This window comes from Nicotiana tabacum, chromosome 12 (assembly GCF_000715075.1).
Source record: "Nicotiana tabacum cultivar K326 chromosome 12, ASM71507v2, whole genome shotgun sequence".
Taxonomy (NCBI): domain Eukaryota; kingdom Viridiplantae; phylum Streptophyta; class Magnoliopsida; order Solanales; family Solanaceae; genus Nicotiana; species Nicotiana tabacum.
In genome coordinates this window covers 15,534,795-15,548,590 of record NC_134091.1, presented here as the reverse complement: position 1 = coordinate 15,548,590, position 13,796 = coordinate 15,534,795, and positions in this window count along the sequence as shown.

Here is a 13,796-nt window from a genome sequence, read left to right as displayed (position 1 = left end):
CATGCTGGGCTCGCTCATAGGCGCTCGGCCACAGTAGGCTCGGTATATAACTTTCCATCTGATCAGAGGTTGCCCAATAGGGGCCTGTCCATCGATTATAGCTCGATGGTAATGAAAATACTGTAATACTGTATATATAGGCTTGCTGCTCTCTTGACTGAAAGAAGACAATACTAAAATTGAATATAGAGTCTCGATAAGGAATAATATTGTAACTTATGAGACTAGAATAGTGTGAATAACTTCATGAATATGAACTTCTCTTTTTGTCTCATTACTAACACATGTAGCTACGAGATCATGCCAAAATGAAGGAAGGCTTAGCCTTAACATACCTTATCACAATCTTTTCAATCACCAAGTTGAACTCACCTCTTCGCACCTTAATCTACAAGAATGATAATAATACTATCGTTAAGTTACGAAAGGTACAACTATCGCACAACGAACGACAAACCTATTTTGTATTAAAACGGGCAGCATCTCCCCTATAATATGCCCTTCCTCCAACTTCAAGATAACACCAACAATACAAGGACAGAACAATAACAACATATATACATCATTTTCCAGCCCTATATACACCATCAAATACTACAAAACAGCCCAACACACCCCAATCTCTTCGTACACAAAACGACCACCGTAGTAGTGTCAAACGACCCGAAAATGTTATGACGAACGACCAGCCAACCACCCTACATTTATATGGTGTTTATAAACCCCCTTCCTCCTCCAAAACTCCACAAAATAGTAATAAAACACGCAGCCCAACAGCAACACAAAACAGTCGACAAAACAGTCCGCTACAAGTGAATAACTCGAACTCACGGCTTCCGATCACCATCCCGTGAGTTCTTACAAGTATAGAACGACTTACCATGAATTTACAGAAGAAAAAATGGATGAAAGAGAGCAGTAAACTCACCTTATTTGTTGGATAACTCAGCTCCTATCTTGGTTCTTCAAACTCTAAGTTTTACCTCCAATTGGAACTTGAAAGGGAGAGAAAATCAATTAGGGTTTGTGGGAAATTTTGGGAGGATTCTTTGCAGAGCTTATGTCTGGTTATTATGCTCTATTTTAAGTCTAATATATGAAGAAAATAGGCCCTTAAAAGGCCTCTTTGGACGACCCGAAATGGCCCATTTTTGGGCTTTCATTTAAGCAAGTAGGTGACACACCTACTTGTCACCTAGCAGCTTGCGCAGTATCGCAAAAATGCACATATCTCTCTACTCCGATGTCGTATTGACAAATGGTTTAATGCGTTGGAAAATAGACTCATAGATCTTTAATTTGATGTGTGGAACACACCATAACTCTAAGTATATTGGGAGAAAATTGCAGTTACATTTGACCCAAAGTTTCAGTAAAACTTATGAATGTAACTTGTGATGACTTTCATCGACTTTTGTTCCACAACTCGCTTGACTTAAAAACATAACACACGGATGTAATATGACTAATATAAATCATAACATAATCTCTTTATCATGTTAATCACCCTAGTCTCACCCCAAAGGTACATGTTATAACATTCCCAACTTGTCGACTTTCGATGAAACATTGTTTTATTTAATTGCTTTAGCTTCTGAACTGTCCAACCCTCTTTGTACTTGTTGTTCATGATCTTCAATATTTGTAACCTCAGAGGTAACATGATTAACTTACTTTATATACTTTTAAATATTATCTCATTTTTTTGTCCTACATTAGTTTGCTTACGACGCATTTTTACATACGAAAATATAGGGTGTAACATCACTCCCCCTTGGGAACATTCGTCCTCGAATGTTTACTCTTGGAGACTTTGGAAACTTTTTCCAGAGTATCCTTCGTACACTAGGTTAAAACCAACCTGCACGTAGCCAGAAACATACTATGCATGCCACACATGGCCAATCTTTATAAATAGCAGCAATTTGCCTCACCGACCGTAAATCATAAATATTGAAAGTGAAAAATAAAAGCTTACCTGATGACCTGCTAGCCTACATAGAGCTATGTTGTAGCGTCCCATCTTGAACCATATCTTCATTTTGAAATAGGTGGGGGTATTTAGACTTCATTTCTTCCTCCGATTCCCACGTCATCTCTTCTACATTCTTGCTCCTCCATAAAACCTTTACGGAAGCTACCTCCTTATTTCGTAGATTGCGGATTTGTCGGTCTAGGATGGCAACTGGAATTTCCTCGTATGACAAGTCCTCTGTAATCTGTACATCATCCGTGGGCACCACTCGGGTAGGATCGCCAATGCACTTCCGTAGCATAGATACGTGAAAAACCGAATGGACAGACTCCAATTCTGAGGGCAACTCTAACTCATAAGCTAGTTGGCCCACTCTCCGAATGATCCTATAAGGCCCAATATACCGTGGGCTAAGCTTTCCTTTCTTGCCAAACCTCATCACGCCCTTCATAGGTGATACCTTTAAGAATACCCAGTCATTAATCCTGAACTCTAAGTCTCGTCGCCGCACGTCAAAATATGACTTCTGACGACTCTGAGCTGTCAACAGTCGCTCCCGGATAACCTTTACTTTCTCTACGGCCTGCTGAACCAGGTCTGGCCCATGTAACCCAGATTCTCCAACATCAAACCACCCTATAGGAGATCTGCACTTACGCCCATACAAAGCCTCGTACGGAGCCATCTGGATACTGGAGTGGTAACTGTTATTATATGCAAACTCGATAAGAGGTAGATGTTCAACCCAACTTCTTTTAAAATCCAACACACATACTCGTAACATATCCTCGAGCGTCTGAATTGTGCGCTCGGCTTGTCCATCAGTCTGTGGATGAAAAGCTGTGCTGAGATTCACCTGAGTCCCTAGACCTCTCTGAAATGACCTCCAAAAATGTGCTGTAAACTGAGCCCCACGGTCAGATATAATAGAAACTGGTACTCCGTGTAGCCGCACTATTTCCTTAATATATAACTTTGCATAATCTTCTGCTGTATATGTAGATCTGACCGGTAGGAAGTGAGCTGATTTCGTGAGCCTATCGACTATCACCCATATGGAATCGAACTTACGATTAGAACGAGGTAAACCCATGATAAAGTCCATGTTTATCGCCTCCCATTTCCATGTCGGGATCTCTATAGTCTGCATTAGCCCTCCGGGCTTCTGGTGTTCTACCTTCACTTGCTGGCAACTAGTACATTGGGCGACAAACTCAGCAATGTTCTTCTTCATATCATTCCACCAGTACATATCCTTAATGTCATGATACATCTTCGTCGATCCAGGGTGGATGGAATACCATGAATAATGTGCCTCTGACATAATCCTGTCTCGTAGCCCTGCTACATCTGGAACACACAAACGACCCTTGTATCTGAGAACCCCATCTCCCTTGAGCTCTAACAATGGCTTCTTCTGCTGCGGAACTCGCTCTCTCAACTCGACCAACTCTGGGTCCTCGTACTGCCTTTCCTTGACTTCAGCTATGAGGGATGATTTTGCAGTGTTTTGGATTACAACTCCACCATCCTCAGAATCTACTAACCGAACCCCCAACGAAGCCAATTGATGAATATCTCTAGCTAATTGTCTTTTCTCGGGCTCTACATGTGCTAAGCTACCCATAGATCGGCGACTTAAGGCATCTGCTACAACATTAGCTTTCCCTGGATGGTAGAGAATGTTAACATCGTAATCTTTCAATAACTCAAGCCATCGCCTCTGTCGCAAATTCAACTCTTCCTGCTTGAAAATATATTGTAGGCTTTTATGATCAGTAAATATATCAACATGAACACCATATAAATAATGCCGACATATCTTAAGTGCATGGACAACCGCAGCTAACTCGAGGTCGTGGGTCGGATAATTCCTCTCGTGCTTCCTCAACTGCCTTGAAGCATATGCAATTACCTTCCCATGTTGCATCAGGACACATCCTAACCCGACACCTGATGCATCACAATACACGGCATAACCCTCTAGACCCTCTGGAAGTGTTAGAACTGGAGCTGAGGTCAACTTGTTCTTAAGCTCTTGGAAACTCCGCTCACAAGCCTCTGTCCATTGAAACTTAGTTTCTTTCTGTGTCAACTTCGTCAATGGTGCCGAAAGGGAAGAAAAACCCTCTACGAACCTCCGATAGTATCCTGCTAAGCCTAGAAAGCTACGAACCTCTGTCGGAGTGGTAGGTCTAGGCCAAGATTTCACGGCCTCAATCTTCTGAGTGTCCACCTTTATCCCTTCATCTGATACAATATGCCCCAAGAATGCTACAGACTTCAACCAGAACTCACATTTAGAAAACTTAGCATACAACTTACGATCACGGAGGGTTTGGAGTACCGCTCGCAGGTGGTCCGCATGCTCATCCTCTGAACGGGAATAAACCAGAATATCATCAATAAATACTATCACAAACAGATCTAAAAATGGCCGGAATAGGCTATTCATCAAGTCCATAAATACAGCGGGTGCATTAGTCAACCCGAAGGACATGACAAGGAACTCGAAGTGGCCATATCGGGTCCTGAAGGCTGTCTTCGGAATATCTTTTTCCCGAACTCTGACCTGGTGGTACCCCGACCTCAAATCAATCTTGGAAAAGCATCTAGCTCCCTGCAACTGATCAAACAAGTCATCGATCCTTGGAAGTGGATACTTATTCTTAATAGTTACCTTGTTCAACTGCCTATAATCGATACACATCCTCAGCGAGCCGTCTTTCTTCCGCACAAATAGTACCGGTGCACCCCAAGGTGAGGTACTGGGCCTAATGTAACCTTTCTCCAGCAAATCTTTTAACTGCTCCTTCAACTCCTTCAATTCGGCAGGTGCCATTCTATACGGAGGGACGGATATTGGTTGAGTTCCTGGAAGCAAATCGATGCGAAAATCAATCTCTCGCTCTGGAGGAATACCTGGAAGCTCATCTGGAAACACATCTGCATACTCTTTGACTATGGGAATAGACTGAAGTGTAGGTATCTCAGCATCTGCATCTCTAACTCGCACAATATGATAAATGCACCCTTTTGCGATCATTTTCCTCGCCTTCAGATAGGAAATAAACCTACCTCTGGGTGTTGGTGTATTACCTACCCATTCAAGGACTGGCTCACCCGGAAAATGAAATTTGGCTACCTTTGCTCGGCAATCAACTGTGGCATAGCAAGCTGCCAACCAGTCCATGCCCATGATAGCATCAAAGTCCATCATCTCTAGCTCAACTAGGTCAGCTGAGGTCTGACGACTACAAATTGTCACCGTACAACCTCGGTAAACCCGTCTAGCAATAATCGATTCTCCGACCGGTGTAGATACCGCAAAAGGATCACTTAGTATTTCAGGCACTATACCAAACTTCCTCGCGACAAATGGGGTAATATACGATAAAGTAGATCCTGGGTCTATCAAAGCATAAGCATCGTGAGAGAAAATGGTTAATATACCTGTCACAACGTCTGGTGAAGACTCCTGGTCCTGTCGACCCGCTAAAGCATAGATACGGTTCTGATTACCACTTGAACTGGAACCTCTACCTCTGCCTCGACCTCTACCAGCCGAAGACTGAGACTCACGCCTTGAAGGATGCACGGACATAGACGATCCTGTTGCTGAACTCGCTGGTTGTGCCATTCCCCCAGAATCTCTATTTGGGCAATCTCGCATCATATGCCCCGGACGCCCACATGTATAACAAGCATCAGAACCTGCTCGGCATTGACCCAAGTGTCCTCTACCACAGATGTCACACCGCGGAGGAAATGACCATGTCTGCGCAGAACCTCGTTGTCGCTGCAAACCCGACGCCCGTGAGCTCTCACCTGGTCCTGACTGAGTATAGCGGTCATACCCGTAACCCTGTAACTGAGGTGGCGGAGGCCTAGGTGGCCGTCCGAAGTACTGGGTCCTATAACTACCCTGAGATTGCTCCTGAGACCTGGGAAATCTCATCCTCTTACGTTGCCCTTGCTCAGCCCTCTCTGTACCCTGCTGCCGACGCCTACCCCTTTCTATATTCTGGGCGAATGCCTGAATCCGGGAGATATCCATACTATCCTGCAATGCAGCGGTGGCACATGCCTCGGTTAACTCTGGGGCTAACCCTGCTATAAACCTGTGAATCCTGTCCCGCATAGTAGAAACTATGGATGGTGCATATCTGGCCAATGAGTCAAAACGGAGACTATACTCTCGAACACTCATATTACCCTGCTTGAGGGCTAGAAACTGATCGACTCGAGCCTGTCGGATCTCCCGCGGTAAGTACTGGTCAAGGAAAGCATCTGAAAAATTCTCCCAAATAGCTGGAGGTGTATCACGTCCCCTGGACCTCTCCCATCCCTCATACCAAAGGATGGCTATATCTCGGAGTCGAAAAGCTGCTAGCTCAACTGCCTCTTTCTCCGTGGCATGCATAACACGAAAGATCCTGTGAAGCTGATCTATGAAATCCTGCGGGTCCTCCCTCTGATCTGTCCCCGTGAACTCTGGGGGACTCAAAGCAATAAACTCTCGGACCCTTGAACTCCCAGACCCCTCAGAAGTTCCTGCACTAGCTGATGCCCTAGCATGTTGCTGGGTAGCTACCAACTGTGTCAACAAATGCACCGCACTCCTTAAGTCCTGATCTGATGGAAGTGGAGGGGGAACTGGATGTGCGGTTTCCCTAGGAATCTCCGTAGTTGGTGGAGGAGCCGGTAATGGCTGAGTAGGGGTCTCCCCTTGAGCCTCAGACTGGGCCCCATCTACTGGGGGTACCCTGTTGGTCCCCTCACCTACTACTGTATCTCTCCTCTGGCTAGCCGTAGTCTTCCTAGTCACCGTCATCTGTGCATGCAAACACCAACACATAAGTTTAATTCAAATTTCCTATAACTCAGTTCTATAGCACGATTTAGATTTCAAAGAAGTGTAACCAACTCCTAAATGCCCTGTAGTTCCTTGCTTATATAATGTGGTGCACAACACATCTATAAACAAGACCCTACTAGACACGGCTTGTAGACTCCCTAGGACAGAACTGCTCTGATACCAAGTTTGTCACGCCCCGAACCTAGGAGCGAGACAAGCACCCCGTGCCTCACCTAACCTGGCGTACCAAATTGCGACTAAGGGACTCTGAACACATAATGTCATACTTTGGCCATGGGGCCACCTTGCAAGACAATTTGCGAAGCAAAATATAAAACTGAATGGAAACTAGCACTAACTAAATATCAATATAAAGCTAGGCCGACAAGGCCGTCATAGCTACTACAGCTGACAAACCACCAATTTATACAAACCCAACATACTGCACTAACCAACAGGATATGCCTACAAGCCTCTACTGATAGATGTACTGTGATCGGAACAGGGCCCCGACCTACCCATAACATATATACAGATATACATAAGATGTACACAAAACTCTAGTCCTGGCAACTCCGAAAGACGTGGAGCTTACCGATCAGGCGGAACTCGGAAAACACCTACTGAGGAGGTCTACCCGTCTGTCTGTCTGAACCTGCACGCATGAAAATGCAGCGCCCCCAAAAAAGGGACGTCAGTACGAAATAATGTACCGAGTATGTAAGGCAATAAAATAACTGAAATCTGAAACTGAACTGATAATATGATAACTGAAATTAACTGGGAGTCAAAGATGATCTGGAGATATACTTACCTGCTGATACTGACTCAACTCCTTCAATATAGTAAGTAAAATAATTGTACGGCCTTATAAGGCTCGGTATATATAACTGCTCTGCCATAGTAGGCTCGCTTATAGGCGCTCGGCCATACTAGGCTATGTATCTCGACCATGCTGGGCTCGCTCATAGGCGCTCGGCCACAGTAGGCTCGGTATATAACTTTCCATCTGATCAGAGGTTGCCTAATAGGGGCCTGCCCATCGATTATAGCTCGATGGTAATGAAAATACTGTAATACTGTATATATAGGCTTGCTGCTCTCTTGACTGAAAGAAGACAATACTAAAATTGAATATAGAGTCTCGATAAGGAATAATATTGTAACTTATGAGACTAGAATAGTGTGAATAAATTCATGAATATGAACTTCTCTTTTGTCTCATTACTAACACATGTAGCTACGAGATCATGCCAAAATGAAGGAAGGCTTAGCCTTAACATACCTTATCACAATCTTTTCAATCACCAAGTTGAACTCACCTCTTCGCACCTTAATCTACAAGAATGATAATAATACTATCGTTAAGTTACGAAAGGTACAACTATCGCACAACGAACGACAAACCTATTTTGTATTAAAACGGGCAGCATCTCCCCTATAATATGCCCTTCCTCCAACTTCAAGATAACACCAACAATACAAGGACAGAACAATAACAACATATATACATCATTTTCCAGCCCTATATACACCATCAAATACTACAAAACAGCCCAACACACCCCAATCTCTTCGTACACAAAACGACCACCGTAGTAGTGTCAAACGACCCGAAAATGTTATGACGAACGACCAGCCAACCACCCTACATTTATATGGTGTTTATAAACCCCCTTCCTCCTCCAAAACTCCACAAAATAGTAATAAAACACGCAGCCCAACAGCAACACAAAACAGTCGACAAAACAGTCCGCTACAAGTGAATAACTCGAACTCACGGCTTCCGATCACCATCCCGTGAGTTCTTACAAGTATAGAACGACTTACCATGAATTTACAGAATAAAAAATGGATGAAAGAGAGCAGTAAACTCACCTTATTTGTTGGATAACTCAGCTCCTATCTTGGTTCTTCAAACTCTAAGTTTTACCTCCAATTGGAACTTGAAAGGGAGAGAAAATCAATTAGGGTTTGTGGGAAATTTTGGGAGGATTCTTTGCAGAGCTTATGTCTGGTTATTATGCTCTATTTTAAGTCTAATATATGAAGAAAATAGGCCCTTAAAAGGCCTCTTTGGACGACCCGAAATGGCCCATTTTTGGGCTTTCATTTAAGCAAGTAGGTGACACACCTACTTGTCACCTAGCAGCTTGCGCAGTATCGCAAAAATGCACATATCTCTCTACTCCGATGTCGTATTGACAAATGGTTTAATGCGTTGGAAAATAGACTCATAGATATTTAATTTGATGTGTGGAACACACCATAAATCTAAGCAATTTGGGAGAAAATTGCAGTTACATTTGACCCAAAGTTTCAGTAAAACTTATGAATGTAACTTGTGATGACTTTCATCGACTTTTGTTCCACAACTCGCTTGACTTAAAAACATAACACATGGATGTAATACGACTAATATAAATCATAACATAATCTCTTTATCATGTTAATCACCCTAGTCTCACCCCAAAGGTACATGTTATAACATTCCCAACTTGTCGACTTTCGATGAAACATTGTTTTATTTAATTGCTTTAGCTTCTGAACTGTCCAACCCTCTTTGTACTTGTTGTTCATGATCTTCAATATTTGTAACCTCAGAGGTAACATGATTAACTTACTTTATATACTTTTAAATATTATCTCATTTTTTTGTCCTACATTAGTTTGCTTACGACGCATTTTTACATACGAAAATATAGGGTGTAACAGTATACCTGCACTTGGCATGCTTGTGGTCAATCACATGGTGCGTTTTATATAGTCTGTGCATTCGCATGTAGAAATAGCTGAGTCGTATACCTTACACTGTTCAGATCTGTATTTACTTTATTGGGTTGAGCTATCTATTTAACTTGAATGCATGCCTACTTTTTCTGCACATTTATTTCTGTTATATCTGTTGCGGTTGAGTACGTCACTATCTTTCAGTCAAAAGTTTGGACTTGTTACTTACTAAGTTGGTGTACTCACGTTACTCCCTGCACCTCGTGTGCAGATCCAGGTGACTCTGTTCACGGAGGCGATTGCTGATTGAGGCCCCACAGATTTGAGACTATCAAGGTAGCAGCACAGCGATGTCGGGCCTCGACTCTCATTCCTTATCATTTGATGTATTTATAGTTGTTTTCTTTAGACCTTGTAGTGGATTTTATTCCGAATAGATGCTCATGTACTCAGTGACATCCCAATTTTGGGCTAGATTTCATCACACTTTGAGATTTATTATGTTTTCAAAAGAGTTTCCTTGATGTTAACTGCTTCCGTCATTATTTTATGGTTTTTTCTACTATGTTGGGTTGTTGAGTTGAGGCTGGCCTAGTTCTACGATAGGCGCCATCACGACGGTTGATTTTTGGGTCAGGACACCTAACCCTAGAGAAGTAGTGACGAGGGGTCGGCATCGAGACTTACTAGTGGTCCAATAAGACAAATACAATAAGTAGTAAATAGATATGGGGCAAAGTAAGTAAATGAAGTAAACAAGTATAAATATGTGGTAAAATCCTTCTCTCAACAATAAGCTCAACTCTCGATTAACAGTCACCTCCTCCACCGGAGTGTATATACATATATAATGGATCTCACCAGATGGGTCGTCATAACTCAAATCAGGAATACCCCCAGATACACTGGCCTTTTGACAAATAATACGCACGATTCCATAGAAGTATTTTACAGAAATGCCGAGGCGTACGACCCGATCCCATCATAATCTGGTATATAACCATGGATATATCAATTATATTGCCGAAGTAAAGGGCCCGCTCCCATGAGAGTGTGGTACATAATCCTGCTTTTGCGAACGACCTGATCCCGTAAGGTGTGCGCACTACCGAGGGTCGAACGACACGAACCATAGATATATCTATCCTGCCGAGGCAAACAACCCGCTCCCACTAGAATAAGAAAGCTTTGACGGGTCCTTATCCCCACTCACGAAGTGACAGGTGAGTTTTAGGTAAGCTTTGGGGAAATCATAAAGTTCATCCGATCTCTACAATAACGATTCTCACTCTACACAAGTCTAGTCTTAAATTTTAACATGTAGTAAAGGAATCTAATAGGCAAAAGATAACTCAAATAGTACAGTTATAGCATTGCGTAAGCCTGAGTCTACCCAGACAATAACATGAATATAGCTACATACAGACTCTCATTACCTCGTGCGTACGTATCCCCGTAAAAAATAGCAAATATCAATTAGAACACCTAGGGGTAGTTTCCCCCCTCACAGAGTTAGACATGAGACTTACCTTACTCTGACGTTCTATAACCGGCTCCAAAGCCTCTCTAACAGCTCAACCGATGTCCGTCGCTCCAAAACTAGTCAATCAATATGCAAATCCATAAATACATACTATAAAACTCAGTATAAATCAATTTATAACAATTTCCAACTTCGTTCAAAAAGTCGATAAAATCACCCTCGGTCCTACATACCCGGATTCCAAAAATTTCCAAAGATAATCATTACCCATAACACTACGAACTCAAATATATGATTTATTCCCAATTCCATGTCCAATTTCGTGGTCAAATTCCAAAATTACCAAATTCTAGGTTTTCTAACAAAACTCCCACAATTTCTACTAATTTGCATGTTTAAATCCTTATACAAACCATATATTTAACTTGTAATTGGTGGGAATCACTTACCTTATTGCTTGATGAAAATCTCTCCTTGAAGCTTTCCAAAATCACCCCAACCAAGTGAAAAATGAGAGAAAATGGGCTAAATCCCGTTTTTATAAAACCTCACTGCCCAGCGACATCTCGCACCTATGGTCCACTAGCCGCTTCTGCGGCTCCGCACCAGCGGATAATCCATCGCAGGTGCGGCTTCAACACAACCCAACAGCCCTCGCTTCTGTTCCCCAAATAGCGCACCTGCGCTTCCAATTCTGCGGGCCTCAAGCGTTTCTGCGCTCGCGCACCTACGCCTCTCTTTACGCTTCTGCGGCCCAGGCCTTCTTGGCCAACCCTCGCTTCTGCTCTCCAATGCCCTTCTCTGTGATCTCGCAGGTGCGGGAAATCCTTCGCACCTGCGACCTCTGACCAGCTCCCTCCCAGCCGCTTTTGCTGTCCATTTCCTCACTTTTGCGAGGCCGCTTCTGCGATAAATCTTTCGCAGAAGCGGTTACACCAGCAACCAGATTTTCCATCTTTCCTTTAGTCCAAAAATTGATCCATTAACCATCCAGAATCCACCCGAGGCCCCCGGGACCTCAACCAAACCTACCAACAAGTCCTAAAACACCATACAGACCTATTAGAGCCTTAAAATCACATCAAACAATGCTAAAACCATGAATCGCACCCCAATTCAAGCTTAATGAACTTTAGAACTTCAAGCTTCTACATTCGACGCCGAAACCTATCAAATCAAGTCTGATTGACCTCAAATTTTGCACACAAGTCACATTTGATGTTACATACCTATTTCAACTTCCGGAATCGGAATCCGACCCTGATGTCAAAAGGTCCACTCCTGGTCAAACTTTTAAAAACCTCCAACTTCCAACTTTCGCCAAATGACCCCAAAATGACCTACGGACCTCCAAATCCACATTCGAACGCGCTCCTAAGACCAGAATCACCATACGGAGCTATTCCCAGCCTCGGAATTCCAAACGGATATCAATAACATTAAAATACACTTCAACCCAAATTTATGAAATTCTTCCAAAATGCCAACTTCCACAATAGGCGTCAAAACGCTCCAGGGTCATCCAAACCCCGATTCGGTCATACGCCCAAGTTCAAAATCATCATACGAACCTGCTAGGACCTTCAAATCCCGATTCCAAGGTATTTTACTCAAAACTCAAACCTTAGTCAATTCCTCCAACTTAATGCTTCTGAAATTAGAATTTTCTTTCCAAATCAACTTCGAACTTCCCAAAATTCAATTCTAATCACATGAACAAGTCATAATACCTTAAGTGAAGTTACTAATGGCCTCAAACCACCGAACGATGCGCTAGGGCTCAAAATGACCGGTCGGGTCGGGGTTACATTCTCTCCCACTTAAACATACGTTCGTCCTCGAATGTGCTAAGAACTGCTCTGAAGTTGTCCGAAATCATTGTTTAACGTATTAGCTCGAGCCAATCTGAAGATCCTCCCTTTTATTTAATCAAGTAAGCCTTAGAGTCAAATTCCAACATCTCAAAATCTCTACCAGGCCTGTTTCCAACATACGAACACCGTATCAATCACTACACACTGTACCAAACATGATTATATACCCTTACTGAATTCATACCATGCACCGCATAATTCACATGACCATTATAACACCTTATAGCCACAATAGCCGAAATCCTACGAATCCGATGCCCGCAACACACCTCATAATGCATATAAGTCCTGTTTCAACTCTTGCAATACTGCCATGATGAAAGAGATTTGTAGAAACTCATAACCACATGCCGAATCACAATTTATGGAGTCTCTCCTCCTGAAAAGAACTATTACCTCACTCTTGACTGAATAACGATATCTACTCTTTAATATGCCTTATATAAATTCGATCGCCCTGATCCCAGGTCCAATAACCTCGTCTCACCCAGTACAAGCTCCTTAGGAAATAAGCCACCTCAGACACTGCCAAAAGTCTCATATGATGCCACAATGTGCCAACAAGCTACAAACTCGAATGTGATACATAAGGAAAAATGAACTCTAGAACGAACTCCTCAACCCACGTAACTAATTAAACAACCGAAAAGATGTTATGAACCTTCCCCACAAATGAGAAACAAAACACACAAAAATAGATATGGGGAACTGTACCCAACATCATGCTGTTGCAGCGTGAACCCGATCCACACATGATATGTTGCGGCGTGCAACCCGATCCAACCATGATACTCGTGGCGGCGTGCCACCCGATCCAAACAACATAACCGTGGCGGCGTTCCACCCGATCAAACCAATGTACCTGTGGCGGCGTGC